Source organism: Podarcis erhardii (genome assembly GCF_964252035.2).
Source record: "Podarcis erhardii genome assembly, chromosome: 8".
NCBI classification, from domain to species: Eukaryota; Metazoa; Chordata; class Lepidosauria; order Squamata; family Lacertidae; genus Podarcis; species Podarcis erhardii.
Genome location: NC_138499.1, coordinates 28,217,212 through 28,234,558, shown reverse-complemented (window position 1 = coordinate 28,234,558; position 17,347 = coordinate 28,217,212). Strand labels below are relative to the sequence as shown.

At 41.7% G+C, this 17,347-nt stretch overlaps 1 protein-coding gene and 1 long non-coding RNA gene across 8 annotated transcripts in view; one reads left to right on the top strand and one right to left on the bottom strand.

Annotated features, from left to right (window-relative positions):
* The window catches only part of LOC309349108, a 77,311-nt gene that overhangs the window by 6,552 nt on the left and 53,412 nt on the right, over positions 1-17,347 (top strand). For 3 of the 5 annotated variants that reach the window (XR_014159715.1, XR_014159716.1, XR_014159719.1), the window contains exon 3: positions 713-784. The exons of the other annotated variants lie outside the window; for them this stretch is intronic. This is a non-coding gene — a long non-coding RNA (uncharacterized lncRNA). The remainder of the gene's footprint in view (positions 1-712; positions 785-17,347) is intronic. 5 annotated transcript variants of the gene reach the window in all.
* The window catches only part of MMP16 (matrix metallopeptidase 16), a 185,466-nt gene that overhangs the window by 160,026 nt on the left and 8,093 nt on the right, over positions 1-17,347 (bottom strand). The window contains exon 1 of one of the 3 annotated variants that reach the window (XM_081874330.1): positions 5,957-6,088. The exons of the other annotated variants lie outside the window; for them this stretch is intronic. The gene's annotated coding sequence lies outside the window, so the exon portion shown is untranslated. Of the gene's footprint in view, positions 1-5,956; positions 6,089-17,347 lie in introns of those variants that run through there. 3 annotated transcript variants of the gene reach the window in all.

The following is a 17,347-nucleotide window of genomic DNA, read 5'->3' as shown; positions in this document are numbered from 1 at the left end:
TGACAGCTCCTTTAAAGGCAAGTAGCACTGGGTAGTAGTATCACAGTAAGTAGCATTGTGGCAGGGCTGGCAGCTAAATATTGCATATTTGTCTCCTACCCCCTCAAAAAATGGAATAAGCATGTTGGGCTCCTTTAAGAGGAAGGGAAGGATATAAAAAATAAAACACAAATGTGAAATATATTCCAGCTCAGCCCACTCTTGCTGCAGGCAGCGACCTGTGCATCATTTGGGATCTGGAGTAGTCCGCCTGGAGGAAGGCCAACGCAGCTCAACTGGGAGACAACCTGATATATTTGGAATGCTGCCATTATTGCAACATATACAGTATAAGGAAAGGTTTATTAATATTTTGGTGGGTTTTCAAGCAAAAGTATTGAAATTATTATTAATTCCGCAATGAAAGCTCAGGCACAAAGCCACACAAAACACAAGTGTAGATTTCACGGTGAATTTTTCAGCTGCTGTGCAAGCCTGACTCTGCAGCTGAAAACTGAACAACAGTTCGGTCTTGCCCTCCCCCATGCTTCAGGGGAGTTGTCCATCTTTTACCCCAAAAAATGCTCTCACAAAGCAAAACCTACCAAAAATGCAAAACTGCTCTGGTAATTGAGGGCAGGCATCTTGGCACCATCATGGGGACATTCAATCAGTACCATGTGTGTTCCTAGACGTGGGAATCACCAATCCACGGTGCCTCTGTCTTCCCCAGGTTCAAGGACAGCACAAGTTTTTGTGGACTCAAGCCAGACGCAAGGATGGCAGATGCTTAAAGCAGAAACATGTGGGTGTCATTCCACATGGGAGGCTGAGACGGTCTCCAACTCATCTCACATGCAAACACAGCCCCCGTCCACACACCTTATTTTTCTGGAACATGAGAGTCTTATGCTGGTGCAGTTCATTCAGACCAAACCATTTATTTATTTGTACATTTACAGAAATTGCATCCTGACCTTACAAGTTGCGGCAAGAGCTGTTCAACAATAAAATGGACTACAGTGGTACCTCTGGTTACATACGCTTCAGGTTACAGACTCCACTAACCCAGAAATAGTGCTTCAGGTTAAGAACTTTGCTTCAGGATGAGAACAGAAATCAGGCTCTGGTGGCGCGGCAGCAGCAGGAGGCCCCATTAGCTAAAGTGGTGCTTCAGGTTAAGAACAGTTTCAGGTTAAGTACGGAGCTCCGGAACGAATTAAGTACTTAACCCGAGGTACCACTGTACCTCATAAAGTTGTGGGCTCTCCTTCATTGAAGGTTTTTAAACAGAGCTTTGGTGGCCATCTGTCAGGAATTATCTGGGATAGCTCAGTTGGTAGAGCATGAGAATCATGGGTTTGAGCTCCATGTTGGGCAAAAGATTCCTGCAATGCTGCAAGGGACTGGACTTGATGACTCTCGCGGCCCCTTCCAACTCCATGATTCTATTAAGATTCCTGCATTGCAGGGGGTTGGACTAGATGGCCCCCATGGTCCCTTCCAACCCTACATTTTTATGATTTTTATGATTCTAAGTATTTCTACTCCCGCAGTAACTACAGTTTGTAACATAGAATGACAAACTGCTTTGTTTGCGTGCTCTCCCCGCAAGCAGCTAGCCCACCACTAACATAACATACAACTCAGCCTTCATCACCCAACAATCTCTCTAGCAAAATCCCCAGTTGCTTCATAACAATAAAGTATCCAATGCACACAGAAAAGAGTGTGGACAGTCTACCACCAGTCCAGCCTCCATTTCTACAATGCACAGAATTCTTCCCATCTTCACTTAGTATAATTGCTAACTATGGAAACATATAAAAAGATAAAACAGAACAAAACAAAACAAAAACACTGAAATTGTTGCAGGGTAATTGTCGGGCTCCAAAGTGACCGGCAAGTCATTGAATGAACAAAATATTTCCTTCTGCCTCTCCTCACGGGCAAAATAAGAAGATCCTAGGCCAAAGTGAAAAAGAAAAAAAACGCAAAGCCTTCATAAAAGCAAACTGATCCTGCTGGCTAGCTGTTGCGAACCCCTGGGCTCATCAGCCTAAGCTACTGATGTCACCTTACCGCTCTCCTCAGCCACTCAGCGGGAGCCTGTTGCTATATTTTTCTCCAGCGCAGCTAAATAATTCATCAGGGCACGGTGCTTTGTGAACAGGCCAGATTGCAGGCATCAGGCCAACACCAAGGTCGCCATGGAGACATGCAAGCACCAGCCTCCTCCTATCCTGCCCTGACAACGTGAGGCACGCAGACTATAATAGCACAGCCATACAGGTTACCAAGATGAATGGATCTTCTTCTTTTAATCTAAATGAGATGTGCAATAAGCAACAGGGTCTCCACTGCTTCCTTTCCAAGGACTTTGCACCAAGTCCAAACAATTTGTGAAGCACTGTTTGTATGCACACTGGAACTGTTTTGTGGAAGACTTAGGCAGCCATCCTGACTTACAGTGGTACCTTGGGTTAAGAGCTTAATTTGTTCTGGAGGTCTGTTCTTAACCTGAAACTGTTCTTAACCTGAAGCACCACTTTAGCTAATGGGGCCTCCCGCTGCCGCCACACCGCCGGAGCACAATTTCTGTTCTCATCCTGAAGCAAAGTTATAATAATAAAAAGAATTTATTATTTATACCCTGCCCATCTGGCTGGGCTTCCCCAGCCACTCTGGGCGGCTTCCAAAAAAATAATAATACTGTAATACATCAAACATTAAAAGCTTCCCTAAACAGGGCTGCCTTCAGATGTCTTCTAAAAGTCTGGTAGTTTTTGTTCTCTTTGACATCTTAGGGGAGGGCGTTCCATAGGGAGGGCACCACTACCAAGAAGGCCCTCTGCCTGGTTCCCTGTAACTTGGCTTCTCGCAGTGAGGGAACTGCCAGAAGGCCCTCGGTGCTGGACCTCAGTGTCCAGGTAGAACGATGGGGGTGGAAACACTCCTTCAGATATACTGGACCAAGGCCGTTTAGGGCTTTAAAGGTCAGCACCAACACTTTGAATTGTGCTCAGAAACGTTCTTAATCCGAGGTACTATTTCTGGGTTAGCGGAGTCTGTAACCTGAAGCGTCTGTAACCTGAAGCGTATGTAACCCAAGGTACCACTGTACTTGGGAGCAAACTTCATTGAATTCAGCAGGGCTCATTTCTGACTAGACACGTATAGGACTGTACTGTTAACGGCTCTTTGGGAAAGGCCTTTTGGCACAGGGACCTCCAGAACAAAATGGGTCAAACCATCATAAAGGACAGCAAAGCAGGGAAAGCATTTAAAATCCCTAAGCTAAATAAATATTCCTAGTACTGATTAAATACTAGGCACAAGTTTCACTAATAAGACAACAAAAGGGGAAAAAATGTTACAGGAACTTGCATATAGATTTTCAGCTTTCCTGAGCGAAATAGCTGCATATTTTAATCACCAATTGCCTAGCCTGGTGGAGTCTTCTTTTCATTTTTTAAAAATTTGATGAGTTGGGTGGGTGCAGGGGACAGAGAAGAAAATGGGAAGTCAACTGGGCTGCAACACAGCCTATGTAGCTGTAAATAAACAAAAAGCACAAAACCACTGGGGAAGATCAATGGTGGAATACATGCTTTCCATGCCAAATGACCTCAGATTCAATTCCTAACAAGGCTCAGAAAGATTCTTGTCTGAAATCCTGGAGAGCCACTACCAATATTGAGCTAGATGGACCAATAGACGGACCCACTATAAGGCAGCTTCCTGTAAGGTTACTAAAAGAAACGTCATGGTGCATTTGTAGCAGCTCAACTGGACACTTTCATATGTCCCGGCTGCAACAAAACATGTCACTCTCGTTTTGGTCTCTACAGCCACAGCAGATGCTGCAACTTCCAACAATTTGACTTCACTCTCAAAGGTGCACTCCTCCATTGTCTCCCTAGACAAACAGATGCCAACGACAACTGTTTTCAGTATTCCAGGTGAATTTCACCCATATACATTATAATGAAGCTGAATATGTTACTAAACTCAATGAAGAATCCTGATTAACCCCAAGACTGAAAAGCGGCTGCATGACTCTACAACCTGATTCCTGCTTTAGTATTAATTATAATCTGGGTCATAAGAGATAAATTTACACACTATTAACAGCCCAGTGGATTACCTTACAACCAGGCATATATAAACAGGATTGCAGCCTATGTGCACTACTTTTTGTATTTATTTCTATCTTGCCTTTTCTCCTTACTGGGACTCTAGGAAGCTTATAAGATTGCACCTCATTGGACACAGCAGACTTGCACCCCAGTAAATACAGTACACCGAGCACTGAACTGCACAAGAATTTTTGGTTTCATGCAAGCAAGTAATCATGATTAAACTTCTCTCCATCAGATCTTCAATACTATGCATCCAAGTGACTTTAATAAGACTAGTATTATTGCAGGTATTTAAAACCTGGGATTTACTTTCCAGGAGGAGAAATTATTTACAACACTGAAAATGGAAATTGCACCAGCAAATCTTCTGAAATTTGTACATTCGCCCTTCACTTTATTCCCCCAGAGGTTAAGAATGGATAGCATATAGAAGAATGGGTTCCCCTCCCTTTCATCTCTTTTTAAGCACTGCTATAAATGCCTCTTCTGACGTAGTCATGGTTGATTAAACTACAACTTAACTTTTTACCCTACAGTCTTTCTTCCCCTCAAGCGAGATATCATTTTCTTTACATGAAATTGCTTTCCAGGCATCTCTTGACAACCTCTACCGCCCTTATAAAGAAAACCTCAAGTACATAGGCAGTCTTTAAGAAATTAAGCCAATATTTCTGTACTTTTTTTCCGAGATGCTAATAAGTAGTTTCAACCACACTACCCTATAGCACTAGTAAGCAGATGACAGAAGCTGGGAGCTTTGGTACAAATGCACTGATCGCTGCACAGAGATGGGATCTCTCTGCAGCCTTGTGCTCCACTCTCAAAGCACAAGTTCTTAATTATTTTCAGTCACTTAAAATTAGAATTGGGTCTCTGCACTCTACTATTACATTTTACCTATCTATGGTGCATACATAATGGCACCTGATGCCAACAGTCAGTGCTGGCCAGTGGCACTGACAAAACCCTTCTTTGCATCATAGGCAAACTTCTCATTTAGCCATGGTATAAGAAAGGGTCCGTCCCCTCCAGATTTGGACTCCTGGGTTGGAAAGCTCTTTTGTCTAAGATAGTCCATTTGTCCTTATCCCATTGCCGCTTCTAATAAATCAATTGCTGGCATGCCCAAAAAGGCTTTAGGTAAGGCATTTAGCCTCACATCCCTCCCCATGATCAATACACTGAATTACCTCATGGTAAGATTTACAGTGTTTTACAAAACACTGTGAAAATAAACAAATCAGCAAGTTCTCTATAAATGCTAAGTGTTGTCATAATCATCACTGTAACGCCTTCCAATCAGAAGCTTTCTCCAAATTCCTAAGCTCTTCAAAATTACCAAAGTTTAAAATAAGTTTTGAAAAATTCAATGTAAAAAACCCAGCAGTATTAATATTTACGTCTGGTTGGCTTGTCTAACCGTAAGAGTTTTTAGCAGGTGTTAAAAAGGGTATATGCAATGAGGAACCCTCAATGTCCATGGCAAAACATATATGTGTGTTTGATAATAAGAGCCTACAGGATCAGAGTTACACAACTCCTATGAAAAAGGTATTCTCACATATATTATTTACTCTTGGGAAGCAGCGCTCAGGAGAATCTTGAAACAGGGCAGCCAACTGAAGTTTTTCTCTTTATTGTTTTAGTGTCATTGACACAGAACGTTATACCTCCAGCACTAAAATTTGCCAAAACAAATGGACGCATCAACAAACTCAACTGATAGAAAATCTGTCTAAAAAAAAATTCCTCCAAAGCTGCTGTTTGCAGCTTTTGAGGGTAGATTTGAAAAAGTTAAGTAGCTGGGACAAGGCTGCTGTGCTATATGCACTTACCTAGGAGTAAGCAGCAATAAATGCAGTGGGTAGATATGCATAGAGTTGCACTGGGTAGATATGCATAAGGTTGTGCAGAAAATGATCATTCCCGCAGCACAAAGATCCTGATCTCATCTTGGGGAGGAGGGGAATAGATTATTAACTCTTTTTTTAAAAAGCCCACTATGATAGTGCTCACTGATCTCCAGCATCACTTGAAGCTTGGCCCTCAATGGAGGATGTTCCAATGGCCCTGTTAAGACTTTCAGTCTGAAAGCAAGATAGAAATGTAAGTAAACATAAATAAAATATAAGGCACTACACGGTTATTACTGGCAGAAGATGGTTCTGTTCAAACCATTTTTCACTCAAGCAAAATCATGTCAGACCCTTATTTCTTGAAATGGGGAAAGACACCATTATTTTAAAACACCATTATTTTAAAACACCATTATTTCAGCAGCATGAGTTTTCATTAAACCATCCTCATGAGTTGTAGTCAATGATAGTGCAGGAACAAAGGGCACTACCTGGTCACCTGTAGGCCAAACCTAGACTCCAAAGGGGCATTACTGACCCCTTAAGTCTGCATACTCAAAATTCTCCCTCTACTTTTCCTTTCCAGGAGCAAACATTTGGGGCAGTTGGAACAGGGCCAAGAAAGCAAAGGGAACCAGGACATTGCCTCTTTGTGCATGCAAAAGTCTGAGCATTGGGATAGGAGAGGAATTTTATTCAGTTTGCATGTCAAGACGAACCAACCTAATTGTCACTTTCCAAAACAGTGCAAGAACTGAAACACAGCCATCCTTAGAAATTCACATTTCTTCAAATTTTTCAATGCAGTTTTCCAGCCAAATACTACTACATATACTGGAGTAAAGGGTTCATAAACATGCTATAACAACATTTAAAAGTTGCATTATTTTGAGAAGAAACTGTTTTGCAAAAATGTGTTATTAGGCAAAATTGTACACAAATATGTCTATTAGCAGAAATCTGAATCAAAATGCAGATGAATTTTCATGGTAAATTGGTGTGGAAATGAGGAGAACTGAACTTAAGAATGATAGAATGAGAAACCAAAACAGAGAGATATGCATATACGCAGCTGTGTATGCCTTGAAAATTCAGACAAGAGTTTTTATTTGCTGGTTATTAGCACTGACACATTATACATATCTTTCAGGATTTTTAATAATGCAGTAGAAAAATAAGGATGTATAGTGAAGCATTAGCAATAAAAAGGCAATGAATGTAATTACAAATGGGAACAAAGGATGGTGCATAAAATTTTAGCCCCAACCCTTCTGTCCTCAGTATAACAAAAGAAAATCAGAAACACTTTTAAATGCCCTTGATTGCAAAGCACTTATCAAGTGCAGAAAAGACCAAGCAAGTTCATGAAGAGATTCAGACTTCAGAGGCATATTTACATTTCTTGCACATTACTGATCTAATGAACAAGAAAGAAACCGAACATTCATCTCAATTTCAAAAAGACCGTTGAATATTTTTCCACACAACGTATTTCCCTTTACAAGGTCAGACAGAATGTGTGAGACTGACAAAAATTGTTCACACAAGGTTAGAATGAAGTTTACGGGAGGAAAAAGGGTGACCAAAACAGAAACACAGTCCTGCAAGAATAGAATAAGGCATTAATAAATGCCAAGCGACAGGCCTGACTGGGTTTTATTTCTGGGCTATTTTATTGCACCTCCCAGTTCCTGCTGGGGGTGGAAATAAACCACAATCTCTGCCTTAGTATTATGCCCAGACCAGAGATCATGATTTATTTTGCTCCAATCAAGCAAGATCAGTAAGCCAAGAACAAACTGTGACTACAGATCATAGCTATTCAGGAGTAAAACAAGCCATGATCCTGGTTCAGATGTAATATTAATCCAGGGATCAGAGTTTGTTTTCCACAAGCATGAGCTGGGAAGAGTGGAATAGAGCAAAACAGAAGTAATTCAATCAGGATGGCTCAGTTGGTTAGAGTGTGGTGCTGATAATGCCAAGGTTGCAGGTTCGATCCCTGTATGGGACATCTGTGTATTCCTGCATTGCAGGGGGTTGGACTAGATGATCCTCAGGGTCCCTTCCAATTCTATGATTCTATTCTACGTGTGGTAAGCCATAGGTTATGACATGCAAAGGAAGTCAGCCAGAGCTCAGCTGCAATCGTTCCTACCCATAAGGATAATGTGGCAATTCCCCACACTGAGATGTTAAGGGTTGAATATGCCTCAGGTACTTAGATGGATGACCTAAATTATGGGCAAATATATAAAAATCAAAGGAGTTGTTGGCGTGCTCAATGAGAGAATAAAGTACATCATCTCTGCAGCGTACACCTATTCTTGTTCCTACTGGCTGTTGAAAAGAGTGCTCTTCAGACTCAAACCTCTACTCCTCACATGGTGGTGTCAAATACTAGCATGCACCATAGGATGGTAAGCTTTGAGTTTGTTGATGCTTAGCTTTTGAATTTCCCCCCACCCCCAGAAGTCTTGCAAATTATACCATTGTAGTCTTTAAAAGTCAGCCCTCTGAAAAACAGCATGCAACAGCACTCAAAGGAAGCCCTTTGGCCTTTCAAAGCAGCAACTTTTAATAGCAGCAGGAATAATGCACAAGGAGAACAAAGCAAAATATTTTGATGCAGACAACAGACTGGAGCAGAGATGAGGCTGTCATTGAGTGGCTGGAATTAATAACTGTGCCTAAAAGGATCCCTTCATTTAAGTATTTATATTAGCTTTAGTAAAGAACCTTTTTGAATGTTTTAATGCTAACCATGGCTTATTGCCTCTACCCTGATTAAGATCCCAAGTGTACCTCCAAATCAGGGTTTAGTGTGTTATGCTAAGTACAGTATATCAAGTACACCAGTGAAATCTGCTTGTCACTTTGCAATCAGAGAGCTGGAAAAACTGCCATACAGCGCAACCCTCAGCATGTTTCCTCAGAAATAAGTCCTTCCGCCTTCAGTGGGACATAATTCCAGATAACTGTGATGACTATCACTCAACATCCAAAACACCAAAGTGCTGCACCAACAAGTACAAAATGACCCCTCTGCAGCACCACAAATCCAACTCAATGGTGTCTCATTGGAAAATGTCGATCACTTCTCCTACCTAGGCAGTTATCTTTCTACAAGGGCCAACATTGATGCCAAAATCCAGCATTGCCTGAGAGCCAGTATGGTGTAGTGGTTAAGAGCGGTAGACTTGTAATCTGGGGAACCGGGTTTGCATCTCCACTCCTCCACTTGCAGCTGCTGGGTGACCTTGGGCTAGTCACACTTCTTTGAAGTCTCTTAACCCCACTCAGCTCACAGAGTGTTTGTTGTAGGGGAGGAAGGGAAAGGAGAATGTTAGCCGCTTTGAGACTCCTTCGGGTAGTGATAAAGCAGGATATCAAATCCAAACTCTTCTTCTTCTTTTTCTCTGCGAGTGCAGCTTTCTCCCGACTGAAGTGCAGAGTGTTTGAGGACTGGGACATTCGCAGTGAAACCAAAATGCTTGTTTACAAAGGTATTGTACTACCAACCTTACTATATGCTTGTGAAACATGGACCACTTATAAACGCCATCTCCAGCTCTTCAAAAGATTCCATCAACGGTGCCTCCAAAAAAATTTACACATCACTTGGGAAGACAGGTGAACTAATATCAGAGCACTGGAAAAAGCAAAGATCACCAGTGTTGAAGCAATGATTCTTCAACATCAACTTTGTTGGACTAGTCATGCTGTGCAGATGCCTGATGATTGTCTTCCAAAGCAACTACTCTATTCCAAAATTAAAAATGGAAAACATGCTGCTGGTGGTCAAAAAAAGAGGTTTAAAGACTCTCTCAAGGCAAGTCTTAAAAAAATGTAGTATAAACACCGACAACTGGGAAACACTGGCCTGCAAGTGCTCCAGTTGGAGAACAGCCTTTACCAAGGTTCATGGACTTTGAAGACACTTGAATTCAGGATGCAAGGGAGAAACGTGCTAGGAGGAAGGCACACTTGGCAAATCCACACCATGATCAACTCTCACCCAGAAACCCATGTCCCCACTGTGGAAGGACGTGTGGGTCCAGAATTGGCCTCCACAGTCACTAATGGACTTATTGTTAAAACCATGTTTATGGAAGACAATCTTACTTGGCTATGAGTGATTGCCAAAGAAGAATTCCAGATAACTGTGATGAGTATTGCAGAGAGAATCAGCATTTGTTTTTCAGGCTAATAACAAAAATTATATACCGCTGCCTCAACCAGAGTTGTTCTTCACAATCAGGGTTCTAATACCCTGGGATTCATTCCATGGTTTGTTAGCAACTTGAGTGGCCCTGGCTGCCAGCTTCCTCCTCCTTAGTCTCAGTTTTGCCCTTGTAGAACTCAGCAGGGAGGAGGATGGGGGCAGAAGTAGAATGTGATGACTCCATCTGTCTTTGTCTCTGGCTCCATCTGCTGTTGGGTTCCATGCCTTTTGCCCCACCAGTCCCAATGGACACCAGCCATCACTGTCACCAGTCTATACCATGGAATACTCTTCTAGCAGAGATTTGACAGGCATCCTCATTACTAACTTTCAGATTTGTCTTGAAGACCTTTCCATGCCAACAGGCCTAATTTCCCGAAGATGAGCCTGACATTTTTATAATTATTTTGTATTGATGTTATGGTGTTTTATGTTCAGTTATATCTGCGTTCATTGCCGTACATCACCGTGATATTTTACGAGTGGGCAGTTTAGAAATATTTTAATAAATGAAATAGATAAAATAAATGGGCCTCCTTCTTGACACTGATCCTAAATAATCCTGGCAAATATGCTGACAATTTATTAGAAACCAAACACTCACATGGGATACCAAACTATTCCTGATATATAGCAGAAATCCAGCTCACCAAACATAACCACACTTGGGGAAAACAATAGTTGTATAAATGTGTAACTGGATGTAGCATTGCAACCACAGTTTTTAAGCAAAAAAAAACATTAGCTGCTTTGGATACAGGTAGCTAATATTAGAAATGCAGCAAATGCATGAAGTCTCTGTCTTCCATGCCATCTCTCCCTCTCCCACCAAAATAAAAGTTGGGAATACATTATAAAGGTCAACTGGAGATTGGACGCCTGAGGGAAACGGTAGGGCCTGAAAAATGGAACAGAAAGTGAATGAGGGAAGGAAATTCAGTTTCTGCTTGCCACAGTCCATATCCTATTCCTGGAACAGCCTAAACAAGGGGAGTAACTCACTATGCACCCATTGAAGAATTGAGAAACCTGATGACCATCAGCTATGGTCCCAATTACCACAATCCATGTTGAGATACACCAAGGAATGGCTGTGTTCTAATGAGATGGTCAGAAAGAATCTCATGCTAAATGGGAGCCTTCAGTTCTACGTTTAAAGGTCAGTGGTGCAAACCAGTGAGAAATTCTCCTGCACAACCTCCACTGACACGAATGGCCTTTTATTCCATGAAGGTTTGTGCCGGATGACCTCTCTGTGAATAGCCTCTCAGCTAATGACCTGTGAGGACAAGAAGAATTTCCCCCAGTTAGATCAGCACTGCTTTTCGACGCTGCCTTCTCCATCTTTCAGCATTTCCTGCACTGCTTCTAGAACACGTTCCTTATTACAGTGATGCCTATGACCTGCTACTTCATGTTTTTAGGGTTTGAAAAATCTGGATATAAGAGACAGGAATCTACTAAACTGAATCTTTATGTATTAAAGTATAATAGACCTTGGATGCTCTGTCAGTTCCTCTGCTCTTCTAAAAAGAGTCTCAAATAGTCCCTAAGCGGAAAAGTTATTAGTTCTTATTACAACTGAAAAACTTATTAATTAGTCAGTAGAGAAACGTTTGTCAAAATATTCAGAAAACAGATCTACTTGATTTTATTGTGGGTGCTGCTACTTTGCTAATGAAGCTCAAAACAATTAAGACCTTAAAATTGTCCCCCTTATAAGCTTCATCGAAATAGCCCAAATCTCCAGCGAGTACCTTCCTTGTACTGATGGAGGACTCAAAGGAAGATCAAAGGAAATATAGAAAGTGCTTTCTGCTGCTGAGTCCCCCCTCCCCGTTACCAAAAATTATTAGAAGTTGCTTCTGCATGAAGGGAAAAGACTGGTATAAAAATACTGAAGACTTAATCCAAAGAAGCTGGATTTCCTTGGAATTCATCTAGAATCAGTGGTTTAGCATCCTCCAAAATAGTATGGAAAGAAGATGGGAAAGAATCAAAGAATGAGTCAGAAACATGCAGAAAAAAAGTCGCATCTTCAAGAACTCAGAGTTAGGCTCTCCTGAGACGGCACAAAAATACTGTGCCCGCCAAATTCAGGATAGATCTATGGATTTGGTTTTACTCAGGACTGACCTGACCAACCCATCATCTGATGCACCACTCAACTATTCCATAATCCTTTTGATATGAAGTAAGCCTGCAACTTACGTGAGGGTTATGTTCCAGGAATAGCACCTAAAACAAAAGTTAGGGTAAAGGTAAAGGAACCCCTGACCATTAGGTCCAGTCGTGACCAACTCTGGGGTTGCAGCGCTCATCTCACTCTGTAGGCCAAGGGAGCCGGCGTTTGTCCACAGACAGCTTCCGGGTCATGTGGCCAGCATGACTAAGCCGCTTCTGGCGACCCAGAGCAGCGCACGGAAATGCCGTTTACCTTCCTGCCGGAGCGGTACTTATCTACTTGCACTTTGCTAGGTTGCAAAAGTTGCTAGGTTGGCAAAAGTAACCTATAGTCAAAACACATTGGCTGCAATAGTATGCTGGCTGTTGGATGTATTAACAATAAATAAACAAACAAAATGAACATTGGGTGCAATGGTGGGTAGGGTTGTGACAGTCTTTTTTTCTGGGACACCTGCTCCCTATCCATTCCCTTTTTTATTTTTCTCTTTTCTCCTTGCCAAGTGTGTAAAACCCAATGTGTGCAAGTTAAAATGTGCATAAATTGTGGACTTACTGTATTCTCCATACTTACTTACTTACTTACTTACTTACTTACTGTATTCTTACTGTATTACCCTCTCAGCTGCTCTTTTCAGAGCCTAGTAACCAATGAGGGGTTCTCAACTATGAAGAACACCAAACAGTTTTTCATTTTGTACCTAAAAATTAGATCTGACAAAAACTTTACAGTTGAAAAGATCTTGCTCAAACAACTGAAGCAGCAATCCTATGCAGACTTTCCTGGGAGTAAGACCTACTGAGCACTTCTCAGTAAATATTCATAGCATTGTGTTGTGAGCTAGGGATGGATGAGAAAGTCACTTCAGTTTTAAAGGCAAACATTCTAATCTAAAGCAATGCACAAATCCAAACACGGCCATCTTTTGGAATTCACTTTTCTCTGAATATTGCAATACTGTTCTCCTACTAAGTAATGTGTACAAAATGCATATACTAGGGCAAAGTGGATAATATTATAGATAATTGCCTTGCAAAAATGCAGACATTGGGCAAAATTGCATACAAAATGTGTATATTAGTACAAATTCACACAAAAATGCTGATGAATTGTCATGACGACTTTTTAAAAAAGCAAATCCAGAAATGTGAACTGAAGGAAAATGAGAAACCAAAATTGACAGATTTTCCATTCCTACTGAGAACCTTCCCATTTGATGTAGCTTGAAATGGGTGCACTGAAGTTATGAATAATTACAGAAGGGCTTTTGGTTTTTGCTGTGTGTGAAACAGCAGTGAACAAAGTTTCCTATTTGCTTTTTTACCTTTATTTCCTTTCAAGACCAATATCAGAACTGCAGGCGCTTCACGAATGCCCCCTTTCCTCCTCCTCCTACATGGCTTCAGACCAGAAACCAAAAGCAACCTACCCATACCGGTCTAAATCGGGACAGATATATATACAGATAGATATATGAAATCCATGCTAGAAAACAGCTCACAAGCAAGTCCTTTAGAAAAACCAGCATTGCCTTTTCCCCTGAGCAAGAGCACAATGGTTCAGACTTCTCATGGGAATCAAATGGTAACATGTGGTTTAGCGACACAACTACTGTAGCAGTTAAAAAGAAAGAAACAATTTTGTACTTTAACAGTAATTCTCGTGTCAAAATCAGTTCCAAACTCCTCTCACTTGCAGTGGCAGCAAGCAGATTTTGCCAAGTGCCTCTTCTGCACTGAAACCCTCAGAAACCTTGAGAATGAAAAAAAGATTTCAAATCTTTGAAGGGCCCATCTGTTTTTGGATTGCATAGGAAGCTCTCTTATGCTGTGTCAGACTGTTGGGGTTCAATCTAGGTCAGCACTGTCTACACTGACAGGTAGTGACCCTTCACAAATGGTGTTTTTCGTTTTTGTTTTTTGCCAATCCCAGCCTTACATAGAGTTGCTAGGGATTTAACTTGGGACTTTCTGTACATAAAGACTGAGCTCCAACTCTGAGCCAAAGCTCTTCCCCAATGCTTGGAGGAATACTTGACTATATGGATGAAGAAATTAAGTCTTAAGGTATACATACACCTGTCATATTATCCATCACTAAAACTCAGCCAAGGTCTGGAAACAAACAAAGAAATGATTTGGCATAAACACAGAAATCATTACTACATAATTAGTGAAGTAGCAGTTCTAAATGTTACTACTAGCATTAATGCTAAATGTGAATTCTTTGAAGATGGGAATCCTTAAATACCATCACCAGTATGTTAAAATATGCTTACAACGAATGACAATAAGCAGCAGTGTGGTGTGAATGGTTGCCAAGCAACCAAATAAGTGAAATAAACACCATCAAAATAGCATACAACCTCCGTTCAAAAGATAAAGCTCTTGGCACAATTATTTCTTATGAGCCACCCAGTGAACATATGTTATTGGGGGGGGGGGCTGTGCAGTATTTTTTAATGTACATTTTCCTAAAGTAATGTTGTCTGGAGATGTTATCAAAGGTCTACATTTTTGCAAAAAGATAGTTGCAGACCCACGTGCTGTGAGCCCCCAACCCCAGACCATGCATGTATCTGAATAGCCTCTCGTGACAATGATCTTTGTTTCAAATTAGGCCACAACTGTACTGATTACAGATGGCTTAGGCTTAGGCACTGGGCGTAACCTGGCCAGGGCCGTCTTACCCATAGGCGCTAGAGGTGCAGGGCACCCAGGTGCCGGGCTCTCAGGGGCGGCAGGCCGAGGGTCCAGGGCCCAAGAGTTGAGTCTAGAGAAGAGGCCGCCCATCGGTTGGAGTGTCGCAGTGGGCTCTTCTGCTGCGGGTGGCTCTGCACCACGAGTTCAGGGGCAACTGAGCCAGCGAGATGCTGAGGCAGCCGGCCAGCTCTGCCCTCCTGCGTACCTGGGACTGGGCAACCTGGGGGGGGGATGCTGGGCAGATCTTTGCATCCTGGAGCTGCATATGCTTGAGACAACCCTGAACCTGGTTCATCCAGCCTGCCTGCTGGAAGATTTCCATGAGGATTTCCATGAAGAAGTCTGCCTGCTGGCAGATTTCCATAAGTCTGAGTCAATGGCAAGGAAGTACTATGGCATACATCAAATTGGTAAGACACCCCAAACTTGCCTTTGGAGGAGTGCTATGGCCCTAGCCCCAACTGGGCATCCAGACAGGAGTGTCCCCTCCAGGATCCCTTTAATGGGATACCCCATTCTCTTCAAGGGGCAGCCAGAGGCTTACAACCTTCCCTCCAACTGTGACTTATTTGGCCTTATATGCCAAAGTTGTTATGAGGAAGGCCAAACCCCCAGGACAGCCAACAGACCTGAAGAACAACTTACCTCCTGGCCCCAAATATGATGACAATCACAGGGTCCAGGTCGGTTCCTTCATCTCACTCAGCAGTGTCAACAAGTATATAGATAAGGTTGATCCAGTTGACATCATATACTTAGGCTTTCAAAACACTTTTGACAAGATACCTATTAGGGTTCTTTAAGGGTGTCAACAAGCATATCAACATAAGTGATTCGGTTGACATAGCATACTTGGAATTTCAAAAAGCTTTCAACAAATTATCTCACCAAAGTCTGAGTAGTCTGAGCAGTCATGGAATAAGAGACATTGCAAAAGGAAACACAGAGTAGGAATAGGTGAACAGTTCTCCAAATGGAGAGCTGTGAGGAAGGGGAGTTCCCCAATGGTCTGTATAGGGACCTATACTTTTTAACTTGTTCAGAAATGAGTTACAGTTAGGGGTGAGCAGTGATGTGGTCAAGTTTGCTGGTGGTGCTAGATTGCTCAGAGTCCTTAAAACAATGAGACTGTGAAGAACTCCAAAAGGATCTCTCAAATCAAGTGAATGGGCAGTAAAATGGCAAGTGCAATTCAATGCAGGCAAGTGAAAAAGGATCCACATTGCAGCCAAAAATCGTTGTATGGGGTCTGAACAGAGAAGAGACTGACCAGGAATAAGACCTTGGGGTCCTAGTGGATAGCATAATGAGTGTTTCAACCCAAAGTGAGGCAGTTGTGAAAAAGGCAAATTCCATGCTAGGGATCATTAGGAAAGGACGTGAAAATAAAATTGCCAATAACATAACACTATTATACAAAGAATGTTGAGACTAGACTTGGAATACTGTGTTCAGTTCCGGCCATCTCCCCTCAAAAAGACTATTGTAGAGATGGAAAATGTTCAAAAAAGGGCAACCAAAATGATCAATGAGATAGCACAAGTCACTTAGGAGAAAAGTTTGGGGCTTTTTACTTTAGAGAAAAGCAAATAAGAGGAGACACGATAGAAGACACATAAAATTTTGTATGGTGTGGGAAAGCGGTCAGAGAAAAGCTCCTTCCTTCTTTTATACCAGTACAATTCATGGACAGCCAACAAAGAAAGCTAAATGTTGGACAGTTCAGGACAGAGAAAAGAAAGTACTTCTTTACACTGTGCAACTACACTGTGCAAACTTGACTAGATCATGGATAGCGAGAGTTGAGCCCCTGGTCAAGAAGAACAATGTTGCAGGACCAGAATCAAGAAACCATTTCCAATCATTTTGGAAACCAGCTTCAACTTCACAATTTGAGAATAGGTCCAATAATGAGCACAGTTCCTTCTAACAGGCATTACTACCATCTCAGGGTGGAATGCATTAAGAAGAGCAATATGAAGACAGTTAATATGCTCCAAAATTCATACGAAACAGGATATTCTTCACTTCTTCTTTTGAGTTTCCTGGGATGGTTTTTAATAAGCTCTCATTAGAATACTTCAGCATCCCAACATCCTAATAATAACACACCAAAAAGTGAAGAGGGGTGTTGCTAACCCAATTTCTCCATACTTATTCCTAACAGAAATAGTGGCTCAAAAGCGCACACATAGCTTTCAGACTTTTACTTGGAATTAAGTCCCATTTAGTTCAGTGAGACTTACTTCCAGCTAAAT